Source organism: Schistocerca cancellata, chromosome 6 (assembly GCF_023864275.1).
Source record: "Schistocerca cancellata isolate TAMUIC-IGC-003103 chromosome 6, iqSchCanc2.1, whole genome shotgun sequence".
NCBI lineage: Eukaryota > Metazoa > Arthropoda > Insecta > Orthoptera > Acrididae > Schistocerca > Schistocerca cancellata.
In genome coordinates this window covers 147,903,256-147,930,128 of record NC_064631.1, presented here as the reverse complement: position 1 = coordinate 147,930,128, position 26,873 = coordinate 147,903,256, and the positions used below count along the sequence as shown (strand labels likewise).

The following is a 26,873-nucleotide window of genomic DNA, read 5'->3' as shown; positions in this document are numbered from 1 at the left end:
GGAAAAGCGTTATTGAGGCTTGATGAACTTTGTAATGTGTTATTGGCTTTCTTTAATGCACAAAATAATTCAGTGCAAAATTTTATTGAATTTTTAAGAAGTCCTTTATGGTTTGTAAAACTCGCGTATCTGGAGGAAGTCTTTATAAATTAGTCACTGCAAGGAAATAGCCTTACAATTTTTAATATGAGAGACAAGACTGCTTTGTTTGAGAGAAAATTAAAGTTTTGGATTTCTTCACTTCCAGAAAACAGTTTTAATTGCTTTCCTGCTTTACATAAATGTTTGACTGGAAACAGTTTTAAAATAGATGAAGTTTCTAAACTAATAATAGAGCACATATAGGACTTTGAAAAAAGCTCTTCTGCAATATTTTCTGAAAATTAGTGAAGATAATCCCTGGGTTCAAACCCATTTTCCGTAGCAGCTAAGCCAGCAGGCTTAAGTGCAAGAGACAATGAAACACTAACTGACAAAATAAGTGACTTGGATTTAAAGCAAAAGCACGAAGATCAGCTGTAATATAATTTCTGAGCAAATTTATCAGAAGAATATTTGAGTTTACCAAGACAAGCTACTATTGTTTCTGTCCCATTTAACTCTGCATATTTGTGTGAAGCAGGATTTTCTCATTATGCAGCTACAAAGGCAAAGTTCAGCAACAGGCTTGATGCCACACCAGATGCCAGAATTCAGCTTTCTGCTGTTATGCCTGCTATCAAGAAGATTTGTAATTTAAGGATTCAGAATCATTGAAGCCATTGAAAACTTTATTCCTCTCTGTTCTTATGTGTAGAGGAAAAATAAAATAATTACTAAAAACATTTGAAATAAATAAAATTTTCTTATTTTTATAGAATTTTGCTATGATTTTTGTTTTAATAGTTATAGTTTAATCACCAAATAAAAGAAGTTTTTCTGATTTTTAAAATTTTATTATTATTATTATTATTATTAATTTATTTATTTTTCATCTTCAAAGTAAACAAGGTGGTCCATCAAAGTACCAGGATTCTCAAAGTGTTCTGTCAGTGGAAAAGTTTGGGACCCTTGACTTAGAGTAACAGGCAAAGCAATCAAACAAATGGTGATATCCATACATCTACAAGATATAATTAAATTATGTTTACTGAATTATAATAAATTTTAAACTGAAACTTCCTGGCAGATTAAAACTGTGTGCCCGACCGAGACTCGAACTCGGGACCTTTGCTTTTCGCGGGCAAGTGCTCTACCAACTGAGCTACCGAAGCACGACTCACGCCCGGTACTCACAGCTTTACTTCTGCCAGTACCTCGTCTCCTACCTTCCAAACTTAACAGAAGCTCTTCTGCGAACCTTGCAGAACTAGCACTTCTGAAAGAAAGGATATTGCGGAGACATGGCTTAGCCACAGCCTGGGGGATGTTTCCAGAATGAGATTTTCACTCTGCAGTGGAGTGTGCGCTGATATGAAACTTCCTGGCAGATTAAAACTGTGTGCCCGACCGAGACTCGAACTCGGGACCTTTGCCTTTCACGGGCAAGTGCTCTACCAACTGAGCTACCGAAGCACGACTCACGCCCGGTACTCACAGCTTTACTTCTGCCAGTACCTCGTCTCCTACCTTCCAAACTTAACAGAAGCTCTTCTGCGAACCTTGCAGAACTAGCACTCCTGAAAGAAAGGATATTGCGGAGACATGGCTTAGCCACAGCCTGGGGGATGTTTCCAGAATGAGATTTTCACTCTGCAGCGGAGTGTGCGCTGATATGAAACTTCCTGGCAGATTAAAACTGTGTGCCCGACCGAGACTCGAACTCGGGACCTTTGCCTTTCGCGGGCAAGTGCTCTACCAACTGAGCTACCGAAGCACGACTCACGCCCGGTACTCACAGCTTTACTTCTGCCAGTACCTCGTCTCCTACCTTCCAAACTTAACAGAAGCTCTTCTGCGAACCTTGCAGAACTAGCACTCCTGAAAGAAAGGATATTGCGGAGACATGGCTTAGCCACAGCCTGGGGGATGTTTCCAGAATGAGATTTTCACTCTGCAGCGGAGTGTGCGCTGATATGAAACTTCCTGGCAGATTAAAACTGTGTGCCCGACCGAGACTCGAACTCGGGACCTTTGCCTTTCGCGGGCAAGTGCTCTACCAACTGAGCTACCGAAGCACGACTCATGCCCGGTACTCACAGCTTTACTTCTGCCAGTACCTCGTCTCCTACCTTCCAAACTTAACAGAAGCTCTTCTGCGAACCTTGCAGAACTAGCACTCCTGAAAGAAAGGATATTGCGGAGACATGGCTTAGCCACAGCCTGGGGGATGTTTCCAGAATGAGATTTTCACTCTGCAGCGGAGTGTGCGCTGATATGAAACTTCCTGGCAGATTAAAACTGTGTGCCCGACCGAGACTCGAACTCGGGACCTTTGCCTTTCGCGGGCAAGTGCTCTACCAACTGAGCTACCGAAGCACGACTCATGCCCGGTACTCACAGCTTTACTTCTGCCAGTACCTCGTCTCCTACCGTCCAAACTTAACAGAAGCTCTTCTGCGAACCTTGCAGAACTAGCACTCCTGAAAGAAAGGATATTGCGGAGACATGGCTTAGCCACAGCCTGGGGGATGTTTCCAGAATGAGATTTTCACTCTGCAGCGGAGTGTGCGCTGATATGAAACTTCCTGGCAGATTAAAACTGTGTGCCCGACCGAGACTCGAACTCGGGACCTTTGCCTTTCGCGGGCAAGTGCTCTACCAACTGAGCTACCGAAGCACGACTCATGCCCGGTACTCACAGCTTTACTTCTGTCAGTACCTCGTCTCCTACCTTCCAAACTTAACAGAAGCTCTTCTGCGAACCTTGCAGAACTAGCACTCCTGAAAGAAAGGATATTGCGGAGACATGGCTTAGCCACAGCCTGGGGGATGTTTCCAGAATGAGATTTTCACTCTGCAGCGGAGTGTGCGCTGATATGAAACTTCCTGGCAGATTAAAACTGTGTGCCCGACCGAGACTCGAACTCGGAACCTTTGCCTTTCGCGGGCAAGTGCTCTACCAACTGAGCTACCGAAGCACGACTCATGCCCGGTACTCACAGCTTTACTTCTGCCAGTACCTCGTCTCCTACCTTCCAAACTTAACAGAAGCTCTTCTGCGAACCTTGCAGAACTAGCACTCCTGAAAGAAAGGATATTGCGGAGACATGGCTTAGCCACAGCCTGGGGGATGTTTCCAGAATGAGATTTTCACTCTGCAGCGGAGTGTGCGCTGATATGAAACTTCCTGGCAGATTAAAACTGTGTGCCCGACCGAGACTCGAACTCGGGACCTTTGCCTTTCGCGGGCAAGTGCTCTACCAACTGAGCTACCGAAGCACGACTCATGCCCGGTACTCACAGCTTTACTTCTGCCAGTACCTCGTCTCCTACCTTCCAAACTTAACAGAAGCTCTTCTGCGAACCTTGCAGAACTAGCACTCCTGAAAGAAAGGATATTGCGGAGACATGGCTTAGCCACAGCCTGGGGGATGTTTCCAGAATGAGATTTTCACTCTGCAGCGGAGTGTGCGCTGATATGAAACTTCCTGGCAGATTAAAACTGTGTGCCCGACCGAGACTCGAACTCGGGACCTTTGCCTTTCGCGGGCAAGTGCTCTACCAACTGAGCTACCGAAGCACGACTCATGCCCGGTACTCACAGCTTTACTTCTGCCAGTACCTCGTCTCCTACCGTCCAAACTTAACAGAAGCTCTTCTGCGAACCTTGCAGAACTAGCACTCCTGAAAGAAAGGATATTGCGGAGACATGGCTTAGCCACAGCCTGGGGGATGTTTCCAGAATGAGATTTTCACTCTGCAGCGGAGTGTGCGCTGATATGAAACTTCCTGGCAGATTAAAACTGTGTGCCCGACCGAGACTCGAACTCGGGACCTTTGCCTTTCGCGGGCAAGTGCTCTACCAACTGAGCTACCGAAGCACGACTCATGCCCGGTACTCACAGCTTTACTTCTGTCAGTACCTCGTCTCCTACCTTCCAAACTTAACAGAAGCTCTTCTGCGAACCTTGCAGAACTAGCACTCCTGAAAGAAAGGATATTGCGGAGACATGGCTTAGCCACAGCCTGGGGGATGTTTCCAGAATGAGATTTTCACTCTGCAGCGGAGTGTGCGCTGATATGAAACTTCCTGGCAGATTAAAACTGTGTGCCCGACCGAGACTCGAACTCGGAACCTTTGCCTTTCGCGGGCAAGTGCTCTACCAACTGAGCTACCGAAGCACGACTCATGCCCGGTACTCACAGCTTTACTTCTGCCAGTACCTCGTCTCCTACCTTCCAAACTTAACAGAAGCTCTTCTGCGAACCTTGCAGAACTAGCACTCCTGAAAGAAAGGATATTGCGGAGACATGGCTTAGCCACAGCCTGGGGGATGTTTCCAGAATGAGATTTTCACTCTGCAGCGGAGTGTGCGCTGATATGAAACTTCCTGGCAGATTAAAACTGTGTGCCCGACCGAGACTCGAACTCGGGACCTTTGCCTTTCGCGGGCAAGTGCTCTACCAACTGAGCTACCGAAGCACGACTCATGCCCGGTACTCACAGCTTTACTTCTGCCAGTACCTCGTCTCCTACCTTCCAAACTTAACAGAAGCTCTTCTGCGAACCTTGCAGAACTAGCACTCCTGAAAGAAAGGATATTGCGGAGACATGGCTTAGCCACAGCCTGAGGGATGTTTCCAGAATGAGATTTTCACTCTGCAGCGGAGTGTGCGCTGATATGAAACTTCCTGGCAGATTAAAACTGTGTGCCCGACCGAGACTCGAACTCGGAACCTTTGCCTTTCGCGGGCAAGTGCTCTACCAACTGAGCTACCGAAGCACGACTCATGCCCGGTACTCACAGCTTTACTTCTGTCAGTACCTCGTCTCCTACCTTCCAAACTTAACAGAAGCTCTTCTGCGAACCTTGCAGAACTAGCACTCCTGAAAGAAAGGATATTGCAGAGACATGGCTTAGCCACAGCCTGGGGGATGTTTCCAGAATGAGATTTTCACTCTGCAGCGGAGTGTGCGCTGATATGAAACTTCCTGGCAGATTAAAACTGTGTGCCCGACCGAGACTCGAACTCGGGACCTTTGCCTTTCGCGGGCAAGTGCTCTACCAACTGAGCTACCAAAGCACGACTCATGCCCGGTACTCACAGCTTTACTTCTGCCAGTACCTCGTCTCCTACTGTCCAAACTTAACAGAAGCTCTTCTGCGAACCTTGCAGAACTAGCACTCCTGAAAGAAAGGATATTGCGGAGACATGGCTTAGCCACAGCCTGGGGGATGTTTCCAGAATGAGATTTTCACTCTGCAGCGGAGTGTGCGCTGATATGAAACTTCCTGGCAGATTAAAACTGTGTGCCCGACCGAGACTCGAACTCGGGACCTTTGCCTTTCGCGGGCAAGTGCTCTACCAACTGAGCTACCGAAGCACGACTCACGCCCGGTACTCACAGCTTTACTTCTGCCAGTACCTCGTCTCCTACCTTCCAAACTTAACAGAAGCTCTTCTGCGAACCTTGCAGAACTAGCACTCCTGAAAGAAAGGATATTGCGGAGACATGGCTTAGCCACAGCCTGGGGGATGTTTCCAGAATGAGATTTTCACTCTGCAGTGGAGTGTGCGCTGATATGAAACTTCCTGGCAGATTAAAACTGTGTGCCCGACCGAGACTCGAACTCGGGACCTTTGCCTTTCGCGGGCAAGTGCTCTACCAACTGAGCTACCGAAGCACGACTCATGCCCGGTACTCACAGCTTTACTTCTGCCAGTACCTCGTCTCCTACCTTCCAAACTTAACAGAAGCTCTTCTGCGAACCTTGCAGAACTAGCACTCCTGAAAGAAAGGATATTGCGGAGACATGGCTTAGCCACAGCCTGGGGGATGTTTCCAGAATGAGATATTCACTCTGCAGCGGAGTGTGCGCTGATATGAAACTTCCTGGCAGATTAAAACTGTGTGCCCGACCGAGACTCGAACTCGGGACCTTTGCCTTTCACGGGCAAGTGCTCTACCAACTGAGCTACCGAAGCACGACTCACGCCCGGTACTCACAGCTTTACTTCTGCCAGTACCTCGTCTCCTACTTTCCAAACTTAACAGAAGCTCTTCTGCGAACCTTGCAGAACTAGCACTCCTGAAAGAAAGGATATTGCGGAGACATGGCTTAGCCACAGCCTGGGGGATGTTTCCAGAATGAGATTTTCACTCTGCAGCGGAGTGTGCGCTGATATGAAACTTCCTGGCAGATTAAAACTGTGTGCCCGACCGAGACTCGAACTCGGGACCTTTGCCTTTCGCGGGCAAGTGCTCTACCAACTGAGCTACCGAAGCACGACTCATGCCCGGTACTCACAGCTTTACTTCTGTCAGTACCTCGTCTCCTACCTTCCAAACTTAACAGAAGCTCTTCTGCGAACCTTGCAGAACTAGCACTCCTGAAAGAAAGGATATTGCGGAGACATGGCTTAGCCACAGCCTGGGGGATGTTTCCAGAATGAGATTTTCACTCTGCAGCGGAGTGTGCGCTGATATGAAACTTCCTGGCAGATTAAAACTGTGTGCCCGACCGAGACTCGAACTCGGGACCTTTGCCTTTCGTGGGCAAGTGCTCTACCAACTGAGCTACCGAAGCACGACTCATGCCCGGTACTCACAGCTTTACTTCTGCCAGTACCTCGTCTCCTACCTTCCAAACTTAACAGAAGCTCTTCTGCGAACCTTGCAGAACTAGCACTCCTGAAAGAAAGGATATTGCGGAGACATGGCTTAGCCACAGCCTGGGGGATGTTTCCAGAATGAGATTTTCACTCTGCAGCGGAGTGTGCGCTGATATGAAACTTCCTGGCAGATTAAAACTGTGTGCCCGACCGAGACTCGAACTCGGGACCTTTGCCTTTCGCGGGCAAGTGCTCTACCAACTGAGCTACCGAAGCACGACTCATGCCCGGTACTCACAGCTTTACTTCTGCCAGTACCTCGTCTCCTACCTTCCAAACTTAACAGAAGCTCTTCTGCGAACCTTGCAGAACTAGCACTCCTGAAAGAAAGGATATTGCGGAGACATGGCTTAGCCACAGCCTGGGGGATGTTTCCAGAATGAGATTTTCACTCTGCAGCGGAGTGTGCGCTGATATGAAACTTCCTGGCTGATTAAAACTGTGTGCCGACCGAGACTCAAACTCGGGACCTTTGCCTTTCACGGGCAAGTGCTCTACCAACTGAGCTACCGAAGCACGACTCATGCCCGGTACTCACAGCTTTACTTCTGCCAGTACCTCGTCTCCTACCGTCCAAACTTAACAGAAGCTCTTCTGTGAACCTTGCAGAACTAGCACTCCTGAAAGAAAGGATATTGCGGAGACATGGCTTAACCACACCCTGGGGGATGTTTCCAGAATGAGATTTTCACTCTGCAGCGGAGTGTGCGCTGATATGAAACTTCCTGGCAGATTAAAACTGTGTGCCCGACCGAGACTCGAACTCGGGACCTTTGCCTTTCGCGGGCAAGTGCTCTACCAACTGAGCTACCGAAGCACGACTCACGCCCGGTACTCACAGCTTTACTTCTGCCAGTACCTCGTCTCCTACCTTCCAAACTTAACAGAAGCTCTTCTGCGAACCTTGCAGAACTAGCACTCCTGAAAGAAAGGATATTGCGGAGACATGGCTTAGCCACAGCCTGGGATGTGTTTCCAGAATGAGATTTTCACTCTGCAGCAGAGTGTGCACTGATATGAAACTTCCTGGCAGATTAAAACTGTGTGCCCGACCGAGACTCGAACTCGGAACCTTTGCCTTTCGCGGGCAAGTGCTCTACCAACTGAGCTACCGAAGCACGACTCATGCCCGGTACTCACAGCTTTACTTCTGCCAGTACCTCGTCTCCTACCTTCCAAACTTAACAGAAGCTCTTCTGCGAACCTTGCAGAACTAGCACTCCTGAAAGAAAGGATATTGCGGAGACATGGCTTAGCCACAGCCTGGGGGATGTTTCCAGAATGAGATTTTCACTCTGCAGCGGAGTGTGCGCTGATATGAAACTTCCTGGCAGATTAAAACTGTGTGCTCGACCGAGACTCGAACTCGGGACCTTTGCCTTTCGCGGGCAAGTGCTCTACCAACTGAGCTACCGAAGCACGACTCATGCCCGGTACTCACAGCTTTACTTCTGCCAGTACCTCGTCTCCTACCTTCCAAACTTAACAGAAGCTCTTCTGCGAACCTTGCAGAACTAGCACTCCTGAAAGAAAGGATATTGCGGAGACATGGCTTAGCCACAGCCTGGGGGATGTTTCCAGAATGAGATTTTCACTCTGCAGCGGAGTGTGCGCTGATATGAAACTTCCTGGCAGATTAAAACTGTGTGCCGACCGAGACTCGAACTCGGGACCTTTGCCTTTCACGGGCAAGTGCTCTACCAACTGAGCTACCGAAGCACGACTCATGCCCGGTACTCACAGCTTTCCTTCTGCCAGTACCTCGTCTCCTACCGTCCAAACTTAACAGAAGCTCTTCTGTGAACCTTGCAGAACTAGCACTCCTGAAAGAAAGGATATTGCGGAGACATGGCTTAGCCACACCCTGGGGGATGTTTCCAGAATGAGATTTTCACTCTGCAGCGGAGTGTGCGCTGATATGAAACTTCCTGGCAGATTAAAACTGTGTGCCCGACCGAGACTCGAACTCGGGACCTTTGCCTTTCGCGGGCAAGTGCTCTACCAACTGAGCTACCGAAGCACGACTCATGCCCGGTACTCACAGCTTTACTTCTGCCAGTTTCTCATCTCCTACCTTCCAAACTTAACAGAAGCTCTTCTGCGAACCTTGCAGAACTAGCACTCCTGAAAGAAAGGATATTGCGGAGACATGGCTTAGCCACAGCCTGGGGCTCTTTCAGGAGTGCTAGTTCTGTAAGGTTCGCAGAAGAGCTTCTGTTAAGTTTGGAAGGTAGGAGACGAGGTACTGGCAGAAGTAAAGCTGTGAGTACCGGGCGTGAGTCGTGCTTCGGTAGCTCAGTTGGTAGAGCACTTGCCCACGAAAGGCAAAGGTCCCGAGTTCGAGTCTCGGTCGGGCACACAGTTTTAATCTGCCAGGAAGTTTCATATCAGCGCACACTCCACTGCAGAGTGAAAATCTCATTCTGGAAACATCCCCCAGGCTGTGGCTAAGCCATGTCTCCGCAATATCCCTTCTTTCAGGAGTGCTAGTTCTGCAAGGTTCGCAGAAGAGCTTCTGTTAAGTTTGGAAGGTAGGAGACGAGGTACTGGCAGAAGTAAAGCTGTGAGTACCGGGCGTGAGTCGTGCTTCGGTAGCTCAGTTGGTAGAGCACTTGCCCGCGAAAGGCAGAGGTCCCGAGTTCGAGTCTCGGTCGGGCACACAGTTTTAATCTGCCAGGAAGTTTCATATCAGCGCACACTCCGCTGCAGAGTGAAAATCTCATTCTGGAATTTTAAACTGTATTAAAACTGTTTTTCCTTACGGTAGCATGATTCTTCCAATCCTCCTTACAACAGCAGGCCGTGAATCTGTTACCAGTGCGGTCAGATTCTTGAGTACCTGAGAGTACTAATGATTTCTTTGTGCCTTTCAATTATATCTCAAAGTGTAGGTTTCTGACAGGTCAATCTATTGCACACATTGTGAAAACTGTTAAAATGCACCTCAGAAAACCAAAGGAAACTTGAAAATAATGCACTTTGTCAAGCAAACTCTGTTAACAAGCAACTGATGTAATATCACGTCTTTTTGTGCCCTTGTTTTATCTAATCATTCATAAAACTCTCACAAAACAGTGACATTTATCTCACCACATTCTGCTGTACTCTAGCAAGGCACTTACAAACTTAGCATGCCTTTGCTACAGTGGATAGAATTTCCAGTTCCGGAAACAAAAGTATCTTCAATACTATCAGAACACTAATATTAAATGTCTATTAAGGGCACATCAAAACATATAGAGAGATACAGACTCAGGGATTCGAGAATGAAGATTCAGTCACTCTGTTGGTTCCCTTAGTTGTAAGTAGTGGAATGTGAAAATTATGTGGAGGTCGGTGCAACTGCCATAAAACTAAGCCCTCTAGAAAACCATAAGGATCTATACTCTGTAGAAGCCACATTCCTGAACCTGTGCTACACGGATCTGACTAGCTTTACAAGGTGTAGCCTAAGATCAACTGCCTGTGTGAAAAAACATCACTCTACGAGGTGTGGCTAGAAAAAAACCAGACAAGTACTGGTGAAACAATAAAACAAATGCAATAAGGCTGAAAGTCACGTGGCCTGTCACGTGACTCTCGCTCTGCCTACTGCTCGAGTTTCATCTGCCTCCTGCACTCAGTCTGCCCGTGGCGTCTGTTTTAAGTAGTTGACGTTTTGTCTGTGCGTCGGAAAATGTTGAGTGTACAGAAAGAACAGCGTGTTAACATCAAATTTTGTTTCAAACTAGGAAAATCTGCAAGTGAAACGTTTGTAATGTTACAACAAGTGTACGGCGATGATTGTTTATCGCGAACACAAGTGTTTGAGTGGTTTAAACGATTTAAAGATGGCCGCGAAGACACCAGTGATGACACTCGCACTGGCAGACCATTGTCAGCAAAAACTGATGCAAACATTGAAAAAATCGGTAAACTTGTTCGACAAGATTGCCGTCAACTCCTGTTAACTCAGACACTGCTCTGATTGTTAAACGGCGATCTTGTCGAACAAGTTTACCGATTTTTTCAATGTTTGCATCAGTTTTTGCTGACAATGGTCTGCCACAGCGAGTGTCATCACTGGTGTCTTCGCGGCCATCTTTAAATTGTTTAAACCACTCAAATGCTTGTGTTCGCGATAAACAATCATCGCCGTACACTTGTTGTAACATTACAAACGTTTCACTTGCAGATTTTCCTAGTTTGAAACAAAATTCGATGTTAACACGCTGTTCTTTCTGTACGCTCAACATTTTCCGATGCACAGACAAAACGTCAACTACTTAAAACAGACGCCACGGGCAGACTGAGTGCAGGAGGCAGATGAAACTCGAGCAGTAGGCGGAGCGAGAGTCACGTGACAGGCCACGCGACTTTCAGCCTTATTGCATTCGTTTTATTGTTTCACCAGTACTAGTCCAGTTTTTTTCTAGCCACACCTCGTATATCAACAGTTGTAAAAATGTTAACTGTCATTATTTAAACCATCAGTGAAAAAATATGTGAAACATTTCTTGATAATTTAATTCTGTAATGCACTACTGACAATGGTCTTGCCTTAGTGGTGATACTGGTTCCCATGAGATCACCAAAGTTAAATAATGTTGGGCTTGGCTAGCACTTAGGGGTGACCGTACTGACCTGCCGAGCATTGTTGGCAATGGTGGGGAGGGGGGGGGGGGGGGGGGTGCACTCAGCCCTTGTGAAGCACATTGAGGAGATACTTAATTGAGAAGTAGTGGCTGCAGTCACTGACAGCGGGCAGGAGAGTGATGTGCTGGCCACATGTCCCTCCATAATTGCATCCAGTGATGCCTATCGGCTGATGATGACGCGGCAGCTGTTCGGTACCATTGGGCCCTTCATGTCGTGTTTGGACAGAGCAAAAATGCACTATTGAAAAATATATTTTAATACAGGTTTTGGGGTAGCTACATCTCGGAGCCTTGAACTACAAGCCATGACTGGTCAGACTGCTGCTAAATATCACAGGATGCCTTCAACTTTGGTTGAGCTAATCATTTAATCAGATGAAACTCAGTGCAACTCATTGCACACCTTCATACTGACCAAAGGCAATTGTCATGGTCTGGAATCGTATTGGTAGCCATTCAATCCTTCCTTATTGCACGTTTGTGGTTGTTTGACCACAGGCAAAACTGTTCCACCTGATATGAAGCAGATGGGAGAGAGGCGAAATATTGTCAGACTTCATGCAGAAATAACAATTCCAATATCAGAGAAGGGAGAGGCAGGCAGGTGTGAATATTACTGAACCATCAGTTTAATAAGTTTTGCTTGCAAAGTACTGATATGAATTATTTGCAGAAGAATGTAAAACTAGTAGAAGCTGACCTCGAGGAATATCAGTTTGGGTTTTGAAGTAATGTTGGAGCACAAGACCTATGTCTTCTGTTAGAAGGTAGGTTGAAGAAAGGCAAAGCTATGTTTGTAGCTTTGCTAGATTTAGAGAAAGCTCTTGACAATGTTGTCTGGAGTACACTCTGATATATTGAGGCTGCTGGGATAAGATGCTAGGAGAACCCAGACGGTAGTTATAAGAGTCAAAGAACATGAAAGGAAAGCAGTGGTTGAGATGGGACTGAGAGAGGATTGTAGCCAATATTCAACATTATTCAATTTGTACATTGAACAAGCAGTAAAGGAAAGAAAGGAGAACTTTAAACAGGGCACTAAAATTCATGGAGAGCTAAAAACTGTGAGATTTGCCAGTGACAGTGTAGTTTTGTCAGAGATGGCAGGCAGTTGGGATAGCATTGCAAGGAGTGGGTGGTGGCTCGGAAAAACATTATAAGATGAAAATCAACAAAGGTGAAACAAGGGAAATGGAATGCAGTGGAATTAAATCAATAGATGCTGAGAGAATTAGACTGGGAAATGAGACACTAAAAGTAGTGAATTAGTTCTGCTATTGGGGCAGTAAAATAGCTGATGATGCATGAAGCAGAGAGGAAATAAAATGGCGACTGGCTCTAGCAAGAAAAGAATTACCGAAAAAGAGGAAGTTGTCAGTATTAAAAATAAATTTAAGTGTTAGTAAGTCTTTTCTGAGGTATTTATCTGGAGTGTAATCCTGCATGGAAGCGAAATGTGAACAATAGAGAATTCAGACAAGAAGAGCATAGAACCTTTCAAAATTTGGTTCTACAGAGGAATGCAGACGATAAGACGGATAGATCAGTTATCTAATGAGGAGGTTCTGAATCGAATACAATAAAAAACAACTTTATGGCACAACTTGACTAAAAGAAGGACTCAGTTAATATAACACATCTTGAAGCATCAAGAAATATTCAATTTGGTAGGTAATGGAGGGAAGTGTGGGGCTTAAAAATTATAGAGAGAAACCTAGGCATGAATACAGTAAGCCAGTTCACACGGATGTAGGTTGCAATATTTCAGTGTGCAGTATTCAGGGGTGAAGAGCCTTTCACAGGATAGAATAGCTTGGAGAGCTGCATCAAACCAGTGATTGAACTGAAGATGACGACAACAACAACAACAGTAACAAATTAAAGCAAACACCATTCCTATAAGGCTGTGTATGTGAATGAGGGAGTAAATGAAACATTTTGCCTGTAAGCTGGGCATAAAGTATCCAATGAGTAACAGAGTTAGTGAAAGATTAGTAACATGATTTGAAGTTACGGATATCTTAGATCATATACAATTTTGACCATGCACAACTTTATATAGGATGTCCCATTTAACTTGACCACCCCAAATAACTTTCTGTCCAGAAGAAAAAAAAAAATGTATCAGTCAGTTGTTAACGTACACATACACATACAGTATGTGCTTTTCTTCTAACTTGGTTTGTTTTGAAGATCTGGACAGCAGCATCCTCTCCACTTGATCTGTTCAAAATTGCCTCTATATTGTATTCAAAGAAACATAACAGTCAAGTTAATAAGAAACTGAAACATGGAGAATACCATTTTGCTATCCGTACTCCATTGTGGGCACAAGAAGGGGTAGAACATTCATAGGTGCTCAAAATCATCGACACTGATACACTGTTCCACACAATGGATGAAAGAATTCAACACTGTTACCTGTGTCACATGCTGAAGTGAATTACAAGCAAGTACGATATGTTCCTACTTGTTCTCTGGAGTTGCTGGAGTATCGTGATAAATGACATCTTTTATGCATCTCCAAACAAAAAAGTCGTAAGTCAGGAGACCGAGTAGGTGAGTTCAATCTTTCTCCACGAACAATCCATCCAGTAAGATATCTTTAGCTCAGAACACAGCCTGCGAACATGATGATTCTTAGCAGTGCTTCATCCATAATATGAGGAAGAGTTGGCTTATGCCCTGTTGTTTAGGTTACCATTGATGAAATAAAGGCAATAATAGTAATATCAAGTATCTGTAAACAGACATTAACTATCCATTGACGCCTATGTTTCACCTGCCTATGCCATCATGGGTTTTTGCTCGACCCATAAAGCACTTTCTTTGTTTGAGAAGTCAGTAAAAAGAACATCAAGGAGGATTGTCACAGATTGACACATTTACTAGGTTCATTTGGTTGATCCCTAGTAAGGGGATGACTGTAGCTATCAGCATTCAGCATCTTCAAGGGATACTTGATAGTTTCAGTCCCCAAAAGGCACTGGTGAGTGATAATGCTCCCACCTTTACATCAAGAGAATTTAAGGGATTATGTTTCTGCCATGGCATCTCTCATGTAATCACTATGTTGTACTATCCATAGCCTTTCTTCATTGAAAGGATTAACAGAAGCATTAAGATGGCTCTGATAATCACTCATGCTCTCAGAGGTGTTGAGATAAGTCAATGAATTGGCTTTCATTTGATTTCAGTATTGCCAACCATGAAGCACACAAGACCACTCAACACCATACTCATGTTTGCCTTCCCACTCAATTCTCCCCTGTCTAATGTGTGGTCATTAAATGATTTGTTAGAGAATGCATTGATCCTATGGACATTAAGATGAATGGGAATGTGTGAGGAAGAACGTCAGCCTTGAACATCAGAAATGAGTATACATTAAGAACTTCTGTATGCAAAGTAAAGGAGCAGAGGGAATAACAGGGAAAATGCTGCTCCATTTTCACAGGCTATGTGTGGTTGTAAACAGATTGTTGCGTATTAGCAACTTGCTCCAAGATTTAAAGACTAGTTGAAATATCAGGGCACACCTGAATCAATAATATGTAGCAATGTGGCAAGTAAAACTGTGGTAATGGAGAAGCAAGAGACTGGGGTTCCATCTCGATTTTTGCATTAACCTGGGCAGGTCAATATGTTTGTATTGATACTAATGGCCAGCGTTCATCTGTACAGTGCGCGGAGTTCCTATTTCTGGAACGAGGGGTCTCCTCTGGCACTGGCAAGAAGATGGGCTGGAGCGTGCATGCAGGGGGAGAGAGCGCTGTTATGGATGGGGATGACATGCACAATCACAGGAAACCCTGAATACAATGCAGAGGGACAGGGGGAAGAGCTGGTTGCTGTTTGTATGTTGACAATGTGTGATAAAGAATTGGATGAAGGTTGTTGCACGCTATGGGTCAACCTGTGGTGTGAGTAAGCCCATGTTTATGTAGACAGGCTGAATGCTTCTTGGTGCTCACTGACTGGCTGGCTATATCATTATGAACATCAGCTTCCAAATGATGCACTCCCTTCTGCCATTGTGTGTTTTGGATTCTGTGGCACTGTAACTTCTGGTGTCTGATTTCCTTTGTTTGTGATCCATTATAACTGATGAATACTACATCAGTCTGCCTTGCCTAAAGTTAAACCTGTGATTGGCAAGGACTAGTAGACACCAATGCTAAACCCCCTATTTCAACTTCCAAAAGGCTGTTACTGTTACAATGTCTTTTAACTAGCACTTATGTCCTTAGTAAATTTAATCATGCAGCAGCCCTTGTTCTACACTGAATGGCTGTGTTCTTTAAGTTATGATCATCATTTATCAAAAAAGCAAGGTACTTACCATTAGTAAACTTAATTGTCCTTAAATCATGCTCATGTTATTAAAAAGGTGAGGTGTTTGCCATTAGTAAATTTAATTGTTCAGCAACTCTCACCTACATACTGAACAGCTCTGAGCTATTTTGTTTTGGTAAGGTGTTCTGGTAAAGCATATTCAGGTGTGCCTTCAGGTGTCTCAGAGGGTCATGAGCTTAAAGCTGACAGATTTTCCCGTTTTAGAACATTTGTATTTTGCTCTTGTTACTTGCCCTATTCTGAGGGGTGATGGGCCATATACACAGCAAACACCCAGTGGGAGTGTAAGGTGGTGTCACCTGGGTCCCAGTTGTGTGTGCTCGTTGGCGGGCTGGTTTAAGTCTAGTATTATTTATGTATTTTTTGAAATTATTTAAATAGATTTACTTTCTTAAAAGCTCTCTTTGGATTCACTTTCTTAATAGCTCCCTTGCCAATGAATATTGATTGATTTGGCAAGGACGCCACTTGTTCTCAAATTTTATAAATGCTCGTGATTTTGGTGTTTTGACAAAAGGATTTTTAAAATATTTTAAGAGTCTAAAATTTTCTTACAAGTGCATTTGTTGTAAAGGGTTTTGAAAAATTTCTTTGTGTCCTGAAAATCCTTGATTTTTTTTCCTAAAAATACATTCTTAAGAAATTTATTCAAGGTTTTGAATTTTCTGGAAGCTGCATTTTATTTTAAAAGAGTTTTTAGAATTTTTGAGAAGTTTTGAAACTTCGAGATTGCATTACTTAAAAGACATTCTTAAAAGTTTTCAAGGTTCTGTATCTTTCCTAAAATTGTATTTTTTTAAAAAGAGAGAGCTGTAAAACAATTGATTCTTAGTCACTTATTACATACATGTGTATACTGGTTGCGGCTATTGCCAAGTGTACTTGTTACTGGCATGTACATATTGGACATTGTGAGGAATAAACTTTTATTTATTATTATTATTATTATTTTCCTTCTATGGATTCAGTGGCCTCCACTCCAGGATTAAAAACTGTGTCATCCTAACTTTTCTTTTATTATGGCTGAAGGTAGGTGTAATGTTACTCAGGCACTGGAACTCTACAAAGGGCAATATCCTGGCAAGAACCCACTTCCTGATGGATGTTTTCTCGTCTTATTGTGACACTACAGGAAACGAGAAGTTTCAACTGAAGGCACCATAATCGTCGTAGAAATCACACAGACAAAGCCACCAAAGTTCTGTTGCAAAGTATCCACTCCTGAGCACACAACTGCTCGAACAGGAGATTGACAGTCCTAAAACTCCGTTGATAGTCCTCGATGTCGACGTACTGCGTTGCTATACTGGCTGAAAAATAGAGAGGTGGAAGTTCAACACTGACTACTTTAAACGATGTAGCCGATAATTGCACAGTTGCTTTTCACAGTTCTTTACTTTAACTGTTCACAATCCCCCTCCCCCTCTCCCCTTCCCAATAATACACAGTCATATGGCCAGTGCACTATTGTTTAACTTTCGATAAGCTTCATTAATAGTTTGCAGGCAAACATCAGCATACTGCTACAATAGTTTACTGTTGAACATCTGTGAGCAGTAAAAACCTGACCACACATTTCACAGTCTTTCAAATAAATTGAACAGACACTGTCATTGTTTTAACACATGGCCTCTTGGTGTAACACTTATTTCACAGTTAAGTTGATGCACTGTTGTTGACCTAACCAGCACGGGTTTTTCATCTGAAAATCGGCCGTCGACTGACTGTCACAGGACAAAAATCGGGCCTTTATATATCATCACAATAATAGGCATTGAAACTATACACTGTTCAAAATTACAATTAAAAACAAATTACAATTAAAACATAACTAATTAAATTAACTGAACGCACCGAAAAATTGGTTCTTTTTAACAGTCTCTTCTACCACAAGGGTTAAGCTGAATTAATTGTTTAAATGATGAAATTAACAGATACAGTTATGCAAACAATACTTTGGACAAAACTGGTAATTACTATGGAATTAATTAAGAGCTGGCTTTGCTAACATGTTTTTGAATAAAGCCAAATAAATACTTCAAGAATCCTGGTGATTCTTTTTCCAAATGTTTATATTTGTTTATAAGTCAACAACAGAATTTTTCCAAATGCTTATATTCATTTATAAGTCAACAATAGAATTTTAAGTTATGAAACAATTACTGATTTCATCCTATAACAAAAGATATTAATTAGGAATAGTCAAAATAAATTAGGAAATTGATGACATACACAAAACTAAACACAAAATTAGATCTGGTGCTATATTCCTTATAAGTGAAAATGCAGATTATACTCACATACAGAGTGCATTCCATAAGTAATGTGATCAATTTTTTTCTGACAAAACGGTACACCACAGCGTGTTGTAACCGGCTGGGCCAAGTGGAGGGGGGTGTTAGTTTCAAAACTCTCTGTCTCATTCGGCTGCGAGCTGCCAGAGAGTCAGGACGTGTGTTTCTATCAACCCCGTTTAGAGTTTATGTAACACGGCACAATAGATCATTCAGTAGTACAACGGTATGCTATCAAATTTTGCATTAAACTTGGAAAGTCTGCCACCGAAACGTTTCAATTACTTCAGTATGCCTTTGGGAATGATTGCTTGCCCAAATCACCCAAATCACAAGTTTTCTAATGGCGCAAGTCATTCATGGAGGGCCAAGAGGAGATCACCAACGAACCTCGCAGTGGACAGCCATCAACCACATGAGTCGACGAAAATGTGACGCATGTGCGCGAATTGTTTGAACTGTAACAGACGGCTGAGCCTTCAATTGGTAGCACAAACTCTAAACATGTCAAAAACAACCGTTTTCCACATTGTGACCGAAGATTTTAACATGAGAAAGGTGTGTGCCAAACTCGTCCCAAAAGTGTTGATCGATGAACACAAGCACATACCAGTGCTTCGGTGCCAAGAAATGTTGGAAATGTGTGAAAATGATACTAATTTTTTAAACTCGTTTATCACTGGTGATGAGTCATGGGTTTTTGAGGATGACCCTGAGATGAAAAGGCAGAATTCAGAGTGGCACACCACATCGTCGCCCCATCTCAAGAAGGCATGCATGAGCAAGTCCAGAAGCAAAACCATGCTCTTCTTTGACGTTAGAGGCATTTTCCACCACGAATTTGTACCTACTGGGACTAGAGTGAACTCAGCTTTCTACTTGGAAGTGGCTCAAAAGACTGAAAAAGAGGGTCTCGCGCTACCGAAGTGACATCAAGGACATGTGGACAGTTCACCATGACAACACCCCGAGTCACAGTGCCTTCATTGTCAACGACTTCCTGGCCAGGACCAAGACCCCATTTTTTCCCCAGCTTCCCTACAATCCTGACCTGGCTCCCGCTGACTTTGTTTTGTTTCCTCGTTTAAAAGGACACATGAAAGGAAAACATTGGGACACGATTGAAAGCATCTACATCTACATCTACATACATACTCCGCAATCCACCATACGGTGCATGGCGGAGGGTACCTCGTACCACAACTAGCATCTTCTCTCCCTGTTCCATGCCCAAACAGAATGAGGGAAAAATGACTGCCTATACGCCTCTGTACGAGCCCTAATCTCTGTTATCTTATCTTTGTGGTCTTTCCGCGAAACGTAAGTTGGCGGCAGTAAAATTATACTGCAGTCAGCCTCAAATGCTGGTTCTCTAAATTTCCTCAATAGCGATTCACGAAAAGAATGCCTCCTTTCCTCTTAGAGACTTCCACCCGAGTTCCTGAAGCATTTCTGTAACACTCGCATGATGATCAAACCTACCAGTAACAAATGTAGCAGCCCGCCTCTGAATTGCTTCTATGTCCTCCCTCAATCTGACCTGATAGGGATCCCAAATGCTCGAGCAGTACTCAAGAATAGGTCGTATTAGTGTTTTATAAGCGGTCTCCTTTACAGATGAACCACATCTTCCCAAAATTCTACCAATGAACCGAAGACGACTAACCACCTTCCCCACAACTGCCATTACATGCTTGTCCCACTTCATATCATTCTGCAATGTTACGCCCAAATAAGTAATCGACGTGACTGTGTCAAGCACTACACTGCTAATGGAGTATTCAAACATTACAGGATTCTTTTTCCTATTCATCTGCATTAATTTACACTTGTCTATATTTAGAGTTAGCTGCCATTCTTTACAGCAATCACAAATCCTGTCCAAGTCATCTTGTATCCTCCTACAGTCACCCAACGACGACACCTTCCCGTACACCACAGCATCATCAGCAAAAAGCCGCACATTGCTATCCACCCTATCCAAAAGATCATTTATGTAGATAGAAAACAACAGCAGACCTACCACACTTCCTGGGGCACTCAAGATGATACCCTCACCTCCAATGAACACTCACCATCAAGGACAACGTACTGGGTTCTATTACTTAAGAAGTCTTCGAGCCACTCACATACTTGGGAACCAATCCCATATGCTCGTACCTTAGTTAGGAGTATGCAGTGGGGCACCGAGTCAAATGCTTCCTGGAAGTCAAGGAATATGGCATCCGCCTGATTCCCTTCATCCATGGTTCACAAGATATCACGTGAAAAAGGGCGAGTTGCGTTTCGCAGGAGCGATGCTTTCTAAAGCCGTGCTGATGTATGGACAGCAGCTTCTCTGTCTCAAGGAAATTCATTGTATTCGAACTGAGAATATGTTCGAGAATCCTGCAACAAACCGATGTTAAGGATATTGGCCTGTAATTTTGAGGATCCGTCCTTCTACCCTTCTTATATACAGGCGTTACCTGCACTTTTTTCCAGTCACTCAGGACTTTACATTAGAGAAGAGATTCGTGATAAATGCAAGCTAAGTAAGGAGCCAATGCAGTAGAGTACTCTCTGTAAAACCGAATTGGAATCCCATCAGGACCTGGCGATTTATTTATTTTCAACCCATTCAGTTGCTTCACAACCCCAGGGATGTCTATCACTATGTCCCCCATACGGGAATCTGTAAGAGACTCAAATGGCGGTATGTTTGTATGATCCTCCTGCGTGAAAGATTTCTCAAATGCTAAATTTAAAATTTCAACTTTTGTTTTGCTGTCTTCCACTGCCAGGCCAGACTGATCAGTGAGGACTGGATGGAAGCCTTCAACCCGCTTACCAGTTTTACATAAGACCAGAATTCCCGTGGGTTTTCAGCAAGATCTTTTGCTAAGGTATGATGGTGGTAGTGGTTGAATGCTTCGCGCATTGCTCTTTTTACAGCAGCACAAATCTCTACTAACTTTTGCCTGCCCTCTTTCTCCCGATCTTTCTGGTACCGCGTGTGCAACTGCCTCTGCTTCCTGAGCATTCTCCGAATCGCGTTGTTAAACCACGGTGGGTCTTTTCTGGCCATAACCAACTTTTTTGGCACATACTTGTCCAATGTGTGATTTACAATGTGTTTAAAATTTGCCCATAATTCTTCCACGTCCATCATACTGGAAGTAAATGAAGTCGATTCATTTACTAAGTTGGATGCTAACAACTGCTTATCTGCTCTTTCTAGTAAGAATACTCTCCTAGCCTTCTTGACCGACTTTTTATATTTCGTAACTATAGTCATAATGACAATGTCATGATCACTAATCCCTGTCTCAACACTGACACTGTCGATGACGTCTGGTCTGTTCATGGCTACCAGATCTAAAATATTTCCATTACGCATTGGCTGTCGATTTAGCTGCTCAAGACAGTTTTCGGATAATGTGTTCAAAAGTAATTCACACGACGGCTTGTCTGTATCACCTGTAATGAATCCATAGACATCCCAGTCTATACTAGGTAGGTTGAAGTCGCCTCCGACTAATATAGCATGATGCGGGTACTTCTGTGATACAGAATGTAGACTCCCTTTGAATGATTCTAGAACTGTCATGGTGGAACCTGGTGGCCAGTAATAACACTCCACAATTAACTTTATTTCCCCTAGCCCTGTTAAACGTGTCCAGATAACTTCACAATCACACTCTACTTCGAAATCAGTAGACACAATATTTTTGTCAACTGCAATGAAGACACCACCTCCTACAGTGACTAATCTGTCTTTCCCATACACGTTCCAAGCCTCACTAAATATTTCAGAACTTCCTATCTCAGGGTTCAGCCAGGTCTCAGTCCCGAGAATAATTTGCATGCCACACGCTTCCTGGAGGGCAGTAAATTCAGGAACTTTATTCCGAACACTCTGAAAATTTGCTGCTAATATCTTGATAGCTGAAGTGTCTTTACACTGAGTGTGTCCTGATTTCCCTGCCTGCACGTCGACTGGTGAGTGTTCATCAGGACACCTCGCACTACTGCCTAGCCTAAAAAACCCCCATGTGCACGCCACAAGTACTCTGCTACCCGAGTAGCCGCTTCCTTTGTGTAGTGCACCCCTGACCTATCTAGGGGCATCCTACAATTCCCCACCCAATAGCGCAAGTCTAGAAATCTGCAGCCAAGACCATCACAGAGTCGATGAAGCCTCTGGTTGAGAGCCTCCACTCGGCTCCAAACCAAAAGACCCCGATCCACTCTAGGAACGATGCTGCAAATAGAGAGCTCTGCTTTGCACCTCGCGTGCGAAGCCAGCGGTCTTCACCAAATCTGCCAGCCGCCCGTACGAACTGAGGATCGCCTCAGAACCCAAGCAATAGGCATCATTATTTGGGCCGACGTGAGCAACTACTTGCAGACGACTGCACCCCGTACACTCGATAGCCACAGGCAAGGCTGCCTCCACATCTTGGATGAGGCCCCCCAGCAGACAAACCGAGTGCACTTTGGATTTCTTTCCAGCCCTGCATGCTATTTCCCTAAGGGGCTTCATCACCCGCCTAACATTGGAGCTCCCAATAACCAGCAAGCTTTTGCCCCCGTGTGCCTGCTCGAGCCTGCTGAAGGAGCAGCCACCTGTCCACTGACAGAATGAACGGGCGAGGCCAGCTGGCCAGCCTCCACATTGGCCCTCCACCTCGAGCGACGTGAATGCGTTGCAGTCCGCCACTCACCCTGAGGTGAGGGCGGCCCCAATGCGCCGGGTACACTAGAAGGTGCCTCAGTGGCTGAGTCAGCAGATGCAGCAAGTGACACCTGGGGTGTCTCATGCGATGCGCCAGACCCTCCGCCATCGCTGCACCTCGAGGCAGCAGCCTGAAGGCGGCTGACCGTGGCCAACAGCACGCTCAGCTGCTCACAAACCATGGCCAGTTCCTCCTGCGCCCGCACACAGCACGCACACACCCTATCCATCCAGGCGCATGTTACATCAGATCTGAAGGAAATTCCAGAAAAGGCATTCCAGGATGCCTTACAGGCTTGGAAACACCGCCTCCAGAAGTGTATCGATGCAAGAGGGTGCTATTTTGAAAATTTTTGATTATTTGTATGAATACATTCAATAAGTAATTTTTTTATGAATTTGGTCGCATTATTTATGGAACATACCTTGTATGTAAATGATAATTAGTCAAAAGTGGAAAAAAAAAGGAATTTAAGGAGTCAGATAGCAAAACGAGAGGAAGTAAAAAGATGCCAGCTTGCTTTGTCATAAATCACAAGAAAAGAAAGGAAATAAATAAATAAATAAATGGTTTGTGGCAGGGGGCTTAAATAATCCACAAACAGATTCACTGGACCCTGTCTGGTTGTAGTATTGGGCTTAGCTGCTCTGCATTGCTTACATCATTTCATGAACCTCCGGATATCAGTGACCTTTTCTATCGACGTTAGTTGTTCTTTAATTTTAAGTCTTGTTTTATGGAAGCCAAGATGCCCTCCACACAACGAATGGTGGAAATACTTAAGAACAGCAGGCACCAGACTCTCCAGCAGACAGATCTTCAATTTGCTATTTTGATGTGAGCAAAAACACTGAGTGGGGTAGCACAGTGGCTTGTACAGTACATTGGATTTGCATTTGGGAGGATGACAGTTCAAACCTGTGTCCAGTTGTCCTGAGTTCCCTAAATTGCTTAAGACAAATGCTGGGATGGTTCCTTCGAAAGGGCATGGCTGCTTTCCTTCTCCATCCTTCACTAATCCGAGCTTGTGCTCTGTCTCTAATGGCCTCATTGTTGATGGGATGTTAAACACTAATCTCCTCCTCCATCCTTTGTGAGTGAAAACACAAGATCTCTCTTCCCAAACATTCAACTTAATGTGTCAGTCATCTGGGTCTGCCTTCCCCTAATATGAACCATATCGAACTGAAAGGCACAGCACAATATGCAATACAGCTGGTCTTAATGGCGCCAACCAGTACGCAACTCAGAGCCTGGCTGTCAGTTTCTAATCAAAACTTCTTATGTTCTAAGCAGAACTTAAATCCTTACATTGCAAAGAGAACTGCCAGCACTTACAACTCATACACTGAGTATTTATTCCTGGCAGCAGGCAATGCCTGGGCTGCATAACCCAAAGGCTGCACTCCCTGGTACTTTCCTGAAGGAGAACTGCTGCAACACCTGAATTAAGTGCATCTGTCTGCACAACAAAGAGAACATTAAAGTCAGGAATGCCCAATTCAGGAGCATTACTCAATGTTTGCTTTAAAGGAATAAAATCAACTTGTTGGGAGTCACCCCAAAGAAACCTTTCATTTTTCTTCCAGAGCTTGTTGAGGGGAGCTGCCAATTGAGCAAAGTTCAGGATAAATTTCCTAAAGAAACTGACTGTCCCGATGAATTGTGTGATCCTCCTTTTATTCCAAGGCACTGGAAACTCATAGATTGCCTGGGAACAGGTTTGATCACTGTTAATCCCTTTGGCAGATACAGTGTGTACCGAAAAGGAAATTTCTCTATAGACCACATTAACCTTTGAGGACTTCACTGTAAGCACAATGTCTCCCAGATGCCCCAACAAGTTGGCTTATGTGGTCCAAACTCTCATTGAAGCTAATACTATACACAACCACATCACCCAGACATATAAAAACTTTAATTTTAGATCCCCCAGGACAGCGTCCAACAGACAAGACAAGACCACTGCATCTGCAGCTAAACCAAAGTGGACCCTTTTGAATTCAAAAAGGTTTTAATCAGTACAAAAGGCAGTTACAGGCTTGGAATCCTCAGTAAGGGATGTTTAGTAATAGGCCTGGTTAAGAACTAATACACTGAAGGCTTTAGGCCCCACAAACCATGTAACACAATTGTGTAACTCTGGTAGTGGTACAGAGTCCATCACCACCTTCTTTTTCAATGTCTGATAGTTCACCGTTCTGCTTAGGGACTAAACATATCGGAGCTGCTTATGGCAAAACCAAAGGTGTAACTACACCATCATCTAACAACTGATTCACAATTTTACATAATTGTGAAAGTCTATATGATGTCTGAGGGATGGGATTCTGGTCAGTTAACCAGATTTGATATATGATCTTATCCGTATCCCCCAAATAAGTTGTCAGGAAACCAATCAACAGGCCTTGAACTTAGGGAGATGCCCCACCTCAAACTTAGGCGTGTTAATGACAACACAACACATATTGGTGTCTCTACCATGAATACAAAACATATATCTCTTTTGAGACTGAAATTTAAAATAAAATCTCCCCCCCTCTCCCCACTCCATAGTCCAGAAGGCAATGCTCTCTCCAAGAAATTGCAACCCGACAACACCTTCATGGCGAACCCATTGATCACTAAAAACTTCATTGGCCATATCAAGTTGTGAATGTGGGGCTCAAATGGGGCCTACCCTACTACCTGTGATGGCTATCCTGAAACTGAATGGCAGTCCTGGTTTATGGTGTGCAGGTCAGGCATCCCAGCGACTCAGTGGTATCTAAAATACCAGTTGTAATTGACCAGTGAAGCATTACTACTGGAACAAGTAGAGTGCACAAAGGTTCAGAGTCAAGGTCAGCACACGTGTATGATAGACACAGCTTGGTCACTGTGCTTACCCTATGGCAGCCTAATGGCAGAGACGCATGACCACATGGGCATGTACCAACTTGACGGCATTAGCTGTTTGGGTGTCTATCCCTCGACACCCAACAATCCCTCATGAAATGTCCATTTCCCTGCAACAAAAAAATGCTCCATTCTGAATGCACTGTGTCATTTTCTGGTCAGTCAATCCACCTCATTTTCCAAGACCTGCCTCTCTGACCTTCCTGCTTTTGATCTCCATATGACATATTCTTGATCCCGACTACCAACGGAGGATTGTGGTTATTTGCAAATAATATTATAGAATTGTCTACAGGTTGCATACCCTCAAGAATACTACCCACTGCATCACTCTCCAAAATCTTGATCCAGAGGGCCATAACGGCTATTTGCACACCATTAACATATTCGCCTAGTGGTTCTTAAATGCTTGTATTCTAAACTCGTATTGGTTCACCAATTCCTTCCTTCTACAAGTTCCTAAGTGTTCAGAGATAAATCTCTTGCAAAACCTACTTATTTTGTTCCCTCCCTTTTCATGTTTTCCAGAGCAATCCTACTCAATCAACCACTCGCTAAAGGAAAAGTAATTTGGAAAACAACACTACAAGAAAACTGCAAAACATCAGCTTCTTCTTGTAGCTTACCCATAAACCATAATAAGTGCACCACCTGGTCAGTGCTCTCTACAGATTACCCCCAAACCCCTTGATTAACAGCAGCTAATGGATGAGGTAATTTAAAAGCTGTTTACAAGGATGAAGCCTTTGATTCATAGCCCAACAATCCGCCTGTACTACCTTGTCCTCACCTTGCCAGTTAAAGAATAAAACTTGCTGTTGTACTGCTATTACTTTCCTTTGCAACATTTGCATTTCCAAGAACCACTGAGGATCTTTATTAATTAAACATATGTCCCACACATTAACTAAATGACCTGACAACACTTGTAACCAAAAGATTTGTTTACAGGAGAGTGATGCAACTCTAAATGCTGGTACATCTTCTTGCCCATCAGCTAGTGGTGCCCTCCATTTGGGAGGGTACATCCTAAACAGGTGAGGCTGTTATGTTTACTGGTAAGCTCAATACAGCCTGTAACTGCTGGCACAACTCTGTGATGCTGCTAATGTGCAATTCACACTGTAAGTTGTTTTTACTTGCTCCCATGATTTTACAGTCTGCAAGAGTATCAAATTACAATAAAAATCACACTCAGACATTACAAAAGGACA

At 44.1% G+C, this 26,873-nt stretch overlaps 3 non-coding genes across 3 annotated transcripts; all 3 read right to left on the bottom strand.

The window, feature by feature from the left end:
* Positions 1 to 1,480: 1,480 nt before the first annotated feature.
* Positions 1,481 to 1,555, bottom strand: Trnas-uga (transfer RNA serine (anticodon UGA)). The gene has a single exon. It is a non-coding gene; the product is annotated as a tRNA-Ser (tRNA).
* A 4,440-nt stretch (positions 1,556 to 5,995) lies between these two features.
* Positions 5,996 to 6,070, bottom strand: Trnas-uga (transfer RNA serine (anticodon UGA)). The gene has a single exon. It is a non-coding gene; the product is annotated as a tRNA-Ser (tRNA).
* Positions 6,071 to 8,401: 2,331 nt separating this feature from the next.
* Positions 8,402 to 8,477, bottom strand: Trnas-uga (transfer RNA serine (anticodon UGA)). Its single transcript has one exon. It is a non-coding gene; the product is annotated as a tRNA-Ser (tRNA).
* Positions 8,478 to 26,873: the final 18,396 nt, after the last annotated feature.